Below are 12594 nucleotides of genomic sequence, written 5' to 3'. Positions count from 1 at the left end.
GTGCAAACATTACCACAATCGCATGTATGATTTTTTTCAGAAGAGTTACCAGCGCTGGAATGTAAGGAAAAAGTTTTTTCATAAATTCACCATAAATCGAAATATTGTGCTAGAGACTTCCATTAGTTGCAAAATTAAGGTAAATGATTGAATATTACTAAATTATAAGATTTTTAGCTTACAATTGCGTTTTTTCGACCATTTCGGTAGAGTCAAAGTTGACCGAAGGTTGAAATTTTGGCACTTATCGTTATTTTATATGAAAAGAATCGCAAAACTGATAAAAGCTACAATCATGAGTAATTTTTTTGTTGTATTCTACATAAAAATGTGCACATTTTCATATATAATACTCCATGTAACGCTAATTTAAAATGGTACAAAAAATTATGTCAAAGTGACGAAATAATTTCCGAGATGTGTCACAGATACTTTTTAGTGCGGCAAGAAAGAAATTCGCGGCTTGCGTAACTATTGTAAACAAAACAACACCTTGATCCGGTAACTTCCAGCATCCCCCAAGGCGCGTGATTCAAGAGTTTTTAGCTGGTAGGCCTAAAAGTATTTTTCCGCGAATTTTAAAAAAAAACTTTTGTATGTCACGTAAAATACGTCCAGTCGGCACCACAGACAAAAAACCATGCGACGTAAAATACGTCCAGTCGGCGTTTAAGGGTTAAGAGCATTCTGAATGTTGGCCAGGCACGTTGCAATGTTGTACTCCCGCCAATATTTCTTGAGGCTGAAGTCATCGTCGCCTTCGTCGATGGAGGAGATGAGGCCCTCCATCGTGGACCTTATGTATAGGGCCTTGAAGGCCCGAATGACCCCCTGATCCATTTGTTGGATGAGGGAAGTGGTGTTGGGCGGCAGGAACTCCACTTGAACCCCGTCGTAATGCAGGTCCGTTGCATGTCCTCCTGCACAGTCCATCAAGAGGAGGACCTTAAAGGGCAGCCCATTTTCCGCGAGTATAACTTCACCTGCGGGATAAAGCAGTTCACGAATCAGTCGAGTGTGAGGGCTTTAGTTATCCATGCCTTCTTATTACTCATCCAGTAGACGGGCAGCAAGGCTTTGTTTTTGTTTTTCAAAGCACGGGGATTCAGTGACTTGTAAATTAAGCCGGGCTTGAGCATGAAGCCCGCAGCATTCCCGCACACGAGCAGAGTGACTCTATCTTTGTGGGCCTTGAACCCTGGCTTCTTCACTTCGTCCTTGTAAAGGAACGTCCGGGACGGCATTCTCTTCCAAAAGAGGCCAGTTTCATCCATATTAAACACCCTGCTCCGGGATATAGCCACCCTCTTTTACCCTTAAACGCCGATCTGGGACGTTATTTTTACGTCGAAAAATTTTTTGTCTCGTTTTTTTTTTTTTTTTTTTTTCGGGTTTTGTTCACCGATCTGGACGTATTTTACGTCGACATACAAAAGTTTTTTTTTAAAAATTCGCGGAAAAATACTTTTAGGCCTACCAGCTAAAAAACTCTTGAATCACGCGCCTTGGGGGATGCTGGGAGTTCACGGATCAAGGTGTTGTTTTGTTTACAATCTTTACACAGGCGCGCAAGCGCGAATTTCTTTCTTGCCGCACTAAAAAGTATCTGTGACACATCTCGGAAATTATTTCGTCACTTTGACATAATTTTTGTACCTTATTTAATTAGCGTTACATGGAGTATTATATATGAAAATGTGCGCATTTTTATGTAGAATACAACAAAAAAATACTCATGATTGTAGAATTTTATCAGTTTTGAGATATTTTCATATAAATAATGATAAGTGCCAAAATTTCAACCTTCGGTCAACTTTGACTCTACCGAAATGGTCGAAAAACGCAATTGTAAGCTAAAACTCTTATATTTTAGTAATATTCAATCATTTACCTTAATTTTTCAACTAATTGGAAGTCTCTAGCACAATGTTTTTGATTTATGGTGAATTTATGAAAAAACTTTTTCCTTACGTCCGCGAGGTAACTCTTCCGAAAAAAATCATACATGCGATTGTGGTAATGTTTGCACCATTTTAAATTAGCCGTTACATAAAGTTTTATATATGAAAATGTGCGAAATTTCATGCACAATAAAACTAAAAACAACCCATGGTTGTAGCTTTTATTAATTTTGAAATATTTTCATATATAAAAAATGATAAGTGACAAATTTTCAACCTTCGGTCAACTTTGACTACCGAAATGGTCAAAAAACGCAATTGTAAGCTAAACGCTTATATTCTAGTAATATTCAAGCATTTACCTTCATTTTGCAACAAATTGGAAGTCTTTAGCACAAATATTTTCGATTTATGGTGAATTTATGAAAAAAATAACATTTTCTTTACGTCCGAGCAGTAACTCTTCCGAATAAATCATACGTGCGATTATGGTAATGTTTGCACCATTTTAAATTAGCCGTTACATAAAGTTTTATATATGAAAATGTGTGCAATTTCATTTATAATACAACAAAAAATAGTTGAAGGTTGTAGCTTTTCTCATTTTTGAAATATTTGCATATAAATCACGATAAATAGAAAAAAAACCACGTTCGGTCAAATTTTACTACCGAAATGGTCGAAAAACGCAATTGTAAGATAAAACTCTTACAGTCTAGTAATATTCAGTCATTTATCTTCATCGTGAAACAAATTCGAAGTCTCTAGCACAATATTTAAATTTATGGTGAATTTTTAAAATAAACTTTCCTTCCCTCCACGCGCGGATTTTCCGCCACAAATCTCTGAAATGCGTAAGTCCCATTCTCGGAATATTTGCTCCGTTTCATATTAGGCATTTCATAGAGTTTTATATATGAAAATGTGCGCAATTTCATGTGGAATAAAACGAAAAATATTTGAAAGTTGTAGCTTTTCTTATTTCCGAAATAATTGCATATAAAAAAATATATAAAAGAATTCGACATTCGGTCAACTTTAACTCGTCAGATATGGTCAAAAACTGCATTTGTAAGCTAATATTCTTACAGTATAGTAATATTCAATCATTTGTCTTCATTTTGAAAGAAATTGGAAGTCTCTAGGACAGTATGTAGATTTATGGTGAATTTTTGAAAAAAATATTTGTTTACGTCTGCGCGTTACGAATTCATGCATTATTTTGCGATAATATTTTCTCTGTGTTGCTTTTATCGTTTTACAATGCGTTATATACCAAAATGATTGCAATTTAGTGTACATTACAACGAAAAAAAAAGTAACTTGTTATCTTTAACCGTTTGCGCACAGAGCGATTTGAATACAATTATATATGAAATTTCGTTTTTGCGCTATCATATATCGCATTATTTATATATGATAATGATAATTTTTTTCATTTCTGATGGTTGCATACTAAACTTCAGGCAATGACAAAAAAAGGAGCCAAAAATGAACTCTTAATCTTTAAAACTAAGCGCGCTGTGATTTTTTGAAAAAAATATTTTTTCCGCTTCCTCGCTCACTCTGAAACGTCTCCGGCACACGGGAGACATTTTTTTTTTACCGCTTCGGCGTTTAAGGGTTAATTAGTTTCAGGAACTCGTCCTCGACGTAACGATGAGCTGCCTCTTGGTCTGCCGAAGTGGCCTCCCCATACAACGGAACGCTGTGAAGGCCAAACCGCCTCTTGAATTTCTCGAACCAGCCCTTGCTGGCAACAAAACCACGTTTTTCTCATGGGGCAGGATCATCTTCATCATCGTCATCACCATCATCGTCATCTTCGTTCGATCCCCCTTCAGGAACGAGGCTATCATAAAGGGTTTTGGCTTTTGTGCGAATCATGTTGGTATCGAGACTAACCTTCTTTTCCCGACAGTCTGTTATCCACACTGATAATGCATTCTCCATTTGCACAATCTTCTTATTACGAGGAGTCACAACGCGCTTAGTGTCCTTGGAGAACGTTATTGAGGCAGTTTTACGGATTTTTAATTCGTTTTTTTTTATGTAGCGAACCGTTGACTCATTCAGTCCGTACGTGCAGGCAACAGACGTATAGCTACTGCCTGCCTTTAGCATGTCCAGTAACTTCACTTTTTCGTTCACCGTCATCATTTTTCTCTTCTTCTTGGGTTCACCAGAGGATGTAGAGGGTTTAGGACATTTAGGAGCCATTTTCAAGGGCGTCACAAGCACTATTTTGCACAAAGAAAGCACAAAAATACAGCTAAAACTTTCTCTCGGCAAGAGTAGCGACACGAGCGCGAGAGAACAATTAATGCGGTCTTCCTTCGCTGGGCGCTCGGCAGGGTGGGATGTTGGATGCTGGCTAACGCGTCTCGGCGGCTCTGCCAATCAGCTTGCGAGATTCAAGAGCCGAGATGGCCAGCGAATCAGAGAGGTGGATTTTGAGTTACGCGCCATTTCCGTGTTGATACCTGATGTTCTAATGTACTCTCTCTGCCTTCTGCTAGCGCCCGTGCCATTTTTTCTCAATTTTGAATTTTTGATGAATATTTTTGAAAAATCCGCGATGCACTGAGGGCGCGAAACTTGAGGCGCGAAGTAGTGAGGGATTACTGTTAATATATAATGTATGTATATATATATATATATATATATATATATATATATATATATATATATATATATATATATATACATATATATATATATATATACATATATATATATTAATATATATATATATATTATATATATATATATATATATATAATATATATATATATATATATATATATATATATATATATATATATATATATATATATATATATATATATATATATATATATATATATATATATTATATATATATATATGTGTGTGTGTATTTATATGTATATAATATATATAATATATATATATATATATATATATATATATATATGTATATATATATATATATATTCTATATATATTTGATGTATGTATTTATTTATATATATAATATATTATATATATATATATATATATATATATATATGTAAGTATTTATATATATATATATATATATATATATATATATATATCTATATATATATGTTTATTTATTTAAAATATATATATATATATATATATATATATATATATAGTATCTATGTATGTATGTATGTTATGTTATGTATGTATATATATATATATATATATATATATATATATATATATCTATATATATTAATAATTATTCATATTATAGTATAGATATAAATATATATATTTATATATATATATATAGCAGGTCAGTGAATACACATATAAAACCTCCAGGGGATGTCCATGATACAAATGACTAAAACATCAATTTATTCTAAGAAACGTTTCGCACATGAAATTCTCTGTGCATCATCAGTCTGTGAAAGATAGAGACACATTTATAAATAATAACAAACAATAAAAGTGTAAACAGGAATTCACATTTATTAAAAATAGTCTTAAAATTACATAAAAGAACAAAGTAAAAATGAAAAAAAATGAAAAAAACAGGTTAAAAGAGACTGCTTAAACACCAACCGTTCATTGTGAGGAGAGAAGATGGAATGAACTACGACAATTTAAAAGTAACGACTTCAACTATGCCAGGTACAGAGTTGCTGAGGACGTGTTACTGTTAAGAGAGGGAACAAGCCACTTGATATATAAAGACTCAAGGGTGGTTAAATGGTCAGGATGTTTGACATGGTCTATTATGGAAAACTGTTCTTTTTGTACTTCAATTTTGCAATTAAAAGCATGATTTCTGATGTTGGAAAATTCAGGTTGCTTTATTCTCTGACCAGTGCGAAAGCTGAAGCCCAAGTAAGAGCAATATCTGACCCTTAACAGCCCTTCGAGTTGATCCGACGTAAGAGCCCGGACATCCAGGGCATGTAAATTTATATATAACGTTGGATCGCATAAAAGGCTGAAGGCGATCTTTATAGTTAAAAAAGGAGCCAATTGTGCAGGTATTGCTGGATATGAGTTTGACTTTAAGGCATGGTATCTCATGTTCAATGAGGCATTTTTTTTCCAAAAAAGGCCAGTCTCATGACAGTTAAAGACTTGCTGAGAACTGTAGCCTTCATTGAGAGTCATCTCGTCAAACGTCTTAATAAAGGCTTGGGCCGCTTTCGTGTCCGAGCTGGCCGCCTCCCCATGCCGCACCACCGAATGGATGCCAGTCCGTTTACGGAATTTTTCAAACCACCCATGAGAAGCCTTGAACTCTGGGGTTGGCGTCGATGTCCCTTTTCCTGCGTCATCTTCGGCCTGGGCAATCAAATCGACTAAAATAGTGCTGGCCTTGTGGCAGATTGCCGTCTCCATTATCGTATCGCCAGCGATTTCTTTGTCTTTTATCCAGACAAGAAGCAGCCTTTCCATTTCATCGTGCACGTGGGTTCTCTTGCTGGACAAAATAGTGACGCCCTTGGAAGGTGTAGCTGCTTTGATGACATCCTTCTGCTTAAGGATGGTGCCTATTGTTGACGGATTTCGACCGTATTCTTTGGCGATCACACTAAATCGCATACCAGCTTCATGCTTTTTAATTATCTCCATCTTCATCTCCAAAGAAAGCATCCTCTTCTTTCCGTGAACTTGAACTTTCTTGGGACCCATGAGTACGTATATACTTTACGTAATTATGTTATGTAGTACTATACGTATGTATTAAAGTTCTCACAGAACACGATAAAGTATACTACAACGAAATCACTAATGAATTTATGTTAATAAACTAAATCGTATAGAACGAATGAATTCCGCGTGCTTACGATACCGATGATGCCGCAAAGTGGCCGAAGGACAACTTTACGTAGAACACGATGGGAGAGATGCTGACCAATAGGAGAGAAGGATCTTATGGCGGTGACTAGCATCAGGAACCAATGAGAGAGCGGGAGGATGGTGGCGAGTCTACTCAGTTGGCGGCACGCAAGTTTTAAAATTGTTATCGGTGGTCTGGGCAAATCTCGGACTTTACAGCAACAACCTTTCGTATCTTGAACAATTTTCGTATGTAGAGCCGCAAAAATCTTCGTATTTGCTTTCATATCTCGAGTTTTTTGTAAGTTGAGCCTTTCGTATCTCAAGGTACCACTGTATATATATGTGTATATATATATATATATATATATATATATATATACATATATATATATATATTATATATATATAAATATATATATATATATATATATATATATATCTATATATATATATGTATATATATATATAGATATATATATATATACATATATATGTATATATATACATATATACTATATATATATATATATATATATATATATATAGATATATATATATATGTATGTATATATATATATAGATATATATTTTTTTTTTTTTTTTTTTTTTTTTTTTCACCAGAAATTCTGCCAGAGAAGAGCCGTTGTTAGGCTCAGAGGTCTGGATAAACTAATTCCTTTATAATAATAGACAGGATAATTCATCCCATCCAACCCAAAAAGTCCCCCTTTTTCACATGATCTTTTTTATCATTAGAATGTATTCAAAATTTAAATAAATGTGTAAAGTGATAAAAACTTTATGTAATATAAAGTAAAATTTTTGAAAAGCTTGGGTCTGTGTATGCTTTATGAACAGTTTGGTGAAAATGGCGCACTGCCGACTAGGGGATGGAGGGAGAAAAGACAGGAACCCTTTGAGGAAACTAAAATGGTCGCAGTAGGCAATGGTTGATAAAGTCAATTTTATTCACATTTTACCAGGATAATCAAAAGAATCAATATTGTTTGTATCCAGTTGTATGAGAGAGAGAGAGAGAGAGAGAGAGAGAGAGAGAGAGAGAGAGAGAGACGAGAGAGAGAGAGAGAGAGAGAGAGAGAGAGAGAGAGAGAAATCAGCATGTATGATTGTTGACATGTTTACACTTGGATCTTATGTACATGAAAGAGATCAGTTATGACAAAGTACATCAACTTCCTGTTGGCAAACAGCAGAATTTGGAGTAAACAATAGGATTTTGCAAACAAATAAGTAATAAGTCAAGAATGCAAGGAAAGGAAAGATAGATTAAATAACCTTTCAGAAGGAAGTCGTTTAAACAAACGGTCAAAGACACGCAGAAGCTGAATGCAGTGCCAGTGTGTTTATTATGGTGCTGAGTTACTTTTACAGTGGTAAAGAAATTATAAAAAAGCAATTGTCACTACATAGGTATTTTACAGTAACAAAAAGAAGTGATTCGGGCAAATCGAGTGTAAGTGAAAGAAACGGGCAAATAATCATCCCAGCCCAGCTTGTAAGGCTTTCCTCTCTATTGTCTCGCTCAGCACACCAAACACTGGCTCAAGTAAGACCTTTAATTAAGTAGGCAGTCTCCAGTCACGGTGGACTCAGTTAATGGTGATCCAGTTTTAGGCGCCATACAATCAGTGATTTATGGCGCCATAATGGGCCGAGTTTCAGTTTCAGTGTCATAAGGTGCTGATAATTGAGTTATGGCACCATAACATACCTAAGAGAGGTGCCATTAACCGAAACTCGGCTCCACAAGTGCCACAAATCGCAATTTCGATTAATGGCGGTTTTCGCATACCAGCACTGCTGAGAGCGGAACCCCAGCCGATAACCGGGGACTGCCTGTATTGCATTTGATTGTTTTCATGTTTTATCATTGTTAAATTTATTGTGAAATAACATTTTATTTTTTTCATGTGATTATTATAGTCAAGATTTTACTGTCTCCTCTTCTCTCCTCAACAATACCGTGACGCTTGGTAACTTTTAAATCATCCATTATTCTTCAAATATAAACGCTCCCTCCCTCTTTCTCAAGTTAGCTGTGCAGCACAGCAATGGCGAATGATTTTGTTAGTAGTTTATGCTAAACTTTATTGTGAAAAGCTTTGTTCTTTCATTTACTATTTCGTTGAATATGGTTAAACTGTACCGCCTCACTAAGCGCGCCAAACACTGGCTCAATTAAGACTTTTTTATTGTTTCTGTATTGTATTTAATTGTTTTTATATTTTAGGTTTATGTGGAATTTATTGTGAAATTCCCTTTTTTTATGCGAATTGTTATTGATTTGACTTACATACAGTAAATATTTTAACTTTCTCTTCTCCTATCCTCAATGTATAAACGCTCCCTTGTTCAGTCTCAAGTCAGCGCGGCACAGAAAGTCACTGCAGTGATGTACAATCTTGTACATCTCTTGTGCTAAATTTTATACTGAAATTCTTTATTCATTTATTTATCAAATATGGTTATCATTAAACTATATATTGTTAAAGAAAAAATATAATACAGTTTTTCTTGTAGGATGCTGTAGGCCGTTCAGTACAAATACAGGCGGCCCACGGTTAGCGGCTCAATCACGAATCGGTTTTATGGCCGTCGTCAAAAATATTCGTTAAAAATTAAGGTATATTAAGGTATTTTTACGGCACAATTTTTGGTTAACAGCGCCGCAAGCGCCGTTATGTCTAACAAGTACATATACATTTGTAGAAATACAGTTCAGACCATAAAGGTTATGCAAATGATATTAAATATTGAGTTATTATATAGGTATTAGGGTAAACTATATGCCCATGACCCTGTTCTATGCCGCAGCCTGCTGCTCTTCCTAGAATATGAGTTAAAAATGTGCAAATTTAGCAATCGATGTGTCGATTTATAAATATTTGTGCATTTGTTTAAAATGTGTATGAAAATGTATTATGTATAGGGTATTTTTATTTCTGTACATAAATATGATACAAGGGCAGCTTTTGAAACTGCCCTCCACATTATCAAAGAGGATGTTTTTTTCAATGTTTGTTCTTGTCTGCCTCTGCCTCTGCCTGCCGCTCTTCCGAAAATATTGAGTTAAAAAAGTGCAAATTTAGTGATCGATGTGTTGATTTTATAAATGTTCATGCTTATTTGCTTAAAATGTGTATGAAAATATATTACGTATAGGGTATGTTAATTTTTGTACATAAATATGATACGAATTAAGGCACCTTTTGTATCTGCCCTCCGCGTTATCAGAGGAAGTTTTTTCATGTTCGTTCTTGTCCGCCGCTGTTCTGAAAAATGCATTTACAAGGACTTCACTTGGTTATATTTTATTAATTTGGGAGCTAATTATAACTCATTTTGTTAATGAAACTTCAGCTACTTGTTATAAGTTTTCATGCTTTTATGTTTGAAATTTGCATGAAATATGTATTACAGGGTATTTTTTTTAATTTTTTATACATAAATATGATACAGTGGCATAGTGCATGTCCATTTGAAGTCTTTGTAACAGCCCTTCTCATAATGAAGAGAATAGGTAGTTCAGTCGTGCCTGAATAATAAAATTTTTTAGTTTATATCACTGAATCACATTTTATATTTACAATTGTTGCATAAATTGTTTTTAAAAGACAAAACTCGCGTACAGTGCATTCGGTTTTGCAACACTGCAATTTGTTTGTTTTTTCCATGGGATAGAAGTATACAAAATATAATTGTGCAACTCATGCAAAAAATTGGGGTATGACCGTACGAGCTTGAGACACCGCTGCTACGTAGATGGCATAGTGATGAAAATTAAGATAAGCACAGGATTAAGATTCGTGCACTGGGGATCATACCGCCAAACAGAATACTTTGTGGCTTAGAGATTGTGGAATTGAATATATCCCACGACTAGCCAGGGAATTCCCCAGCCATTTCAACCATTAGGCAATCATAAAAAGAAAGTTACTGAATGTGGACACGTCTTGCAGCGCAAAGTTTGAAACGCACTAGGGAGTTCCTCCTGCAGCGGTTTTCAGATTCAATGCCCAGGACACTCCAGAAAGTCCGTAAACGTTGTGGCATGCCTATCAAGTACTAGGGCAGGAGTTGGTGATTATTCATTTCAAATTTTATGATGGTTTGCTTTAATATTTATTTTTTTCCTGAATATTTTTAGTGTTTGTTGTACTCTCTCTCTTCTTCCATCTTCCCTACCATGCAAAGTATTATGACTGGTACTGTATATATATATATATATATATATATATATATATATATATATATATATATATATATATATATATATATATATATATGTAATATATATGTATATATATGAATATATATATATATATATATATATATATATATATATATATATATATATATATATATATATATATATATCTATATATATATATATCTGTATATATATATGTATTTATATATACACACACAGTTAAGAAGAATATAATTTGAATCTTGTTTCAACAAGTCAAACAATGGAAATGTTCTAAATTTAAGTCTTGGTTTATTTAAACTCAATGCCTTCATAATGAAAAAAGTTGTTGGTAAATATAAACAAGAAAATTAATATATTCAGTATTTACATGTTTTGGACGATATGGATGCTTTGTAGTTTCTGTTAGGGTTAAATCTATGTTCAAGTTTGTGACCATATGATATCCAATAATCCTGGATTTTCTCTTTGAATTTACCCTTTTGACTTAACCATCTGGTATTCTTGATCTTTTTGTTTACCTGATAACTTTCTTTCCAACTGTATTTCATTCGTTCCTTGACAATGTCAGTAAAGACAAAGCACTTGGATTTCTGCCTAATATTTTCCTGTGGCATTCATCTATGTTAATACCATACCTATATATATATATATATATATATTATATATATATATATATATATATATATATATATATATATATATATATATATATATATATATATATCATATAGTATATGTTTGTAAGTGTATATGTATGTATATGTGTGTGGATATATATATATATATATATATATATATATATATATATATATATATATATATATATATATATACTATATATATGTGTGTGTGTGTGTGTATACTTGGTGTGCATTTTTTCACCATGAACCCATTATTTGCAGTGCATCCTATTTATGCAACAGCAAAATCTCAGGACTCATCAATACTACGATGCTAAACCCTTGATATTTATATAGAAGAGCTTTAGTAAAAATTTAAACAATTCTCAAGTGGTAACTGCTTTCGTAATAGGTCTCATTGAAAAAGATTTTTCAGGTCTCTATGCTGTTTATTTTTCTAACTTAAACATTTGTGGTTTCATCACCTTCTTAATTGTTTAAGTCCAGAAAACTATAAAGTCCAAAGTATCATGAGATTGTGCATTTACTATATATCTCCCGCAGTGTATCTGGCAGACTTTCAGACCCTTGATGAAAATTCGGTTGATTCTTTGAAACTTAGAGACCAGTGAATAATTGGGTTTGTTTGTTTGATGTACACCAGCATAGGTCTTATTAGACTCAGCCAGCTCAATTGGTCAAATATAGCATAGCATCTCATCTGATTTAAGGAATGTGTTCAGGCCTGTCTGTTGTTTGAAAACTTCAGTATGTGTATGAGAAGAGCAAAAGAAGGTTTATACTATAGTAGATTCACATCAACCATGCATCTGATGTCTAGGCTAGTCCCTTACGCCGCTTCTGATTGGCTGTTGATAAGCCAATCACAGGGCTGGAAACTCAGTCTCTCTCGAGAGAGACTGAGAGTTTCCAGCCCTTCGATTGGCTTATCAGCAGCCAATCAGGAGTGTCGTATGGGACTGGCCTGGACACCAGATGCACACTTCATGTGAATCTACTA

General features: G+C 33.9%; 1 protein-coding gene across 2 annotated transcripts in view; it reads left to right on the top strand.

The window, feature by feature from the left end:
* Nucleotides 1–12594, top strand: part of LOC135196961 (guanine nucleotide exchange factor subunit Rich-like) — a 387875-nt gene that overhangs the window by 275348 nt on the left and 99933 nt on the right. The gene's annotated exons all lie outside the window — the stretch shown is intronic.

Source organism: Macrobrachium nipponense, chromosome 18, assembly GCF_015104395.2.
Source record: "Macrobrachium nipponense isolate FS-2020 chromosome 18, ASM1510439v2, whole genome shotgun sequence".
In the NCBI taxonomy this organism is placed as follows: Eukaryota; Metazoa; Arthropoda; class Malacostraca; order Decapoda; family Palaemonidae; genus Macrobrachium; species Macrobrachium nipponense.
Note: the sequence above shows the minus strand (reverse complement) of the source record. Positions and strands in the feature narration are given on the sequence as shown.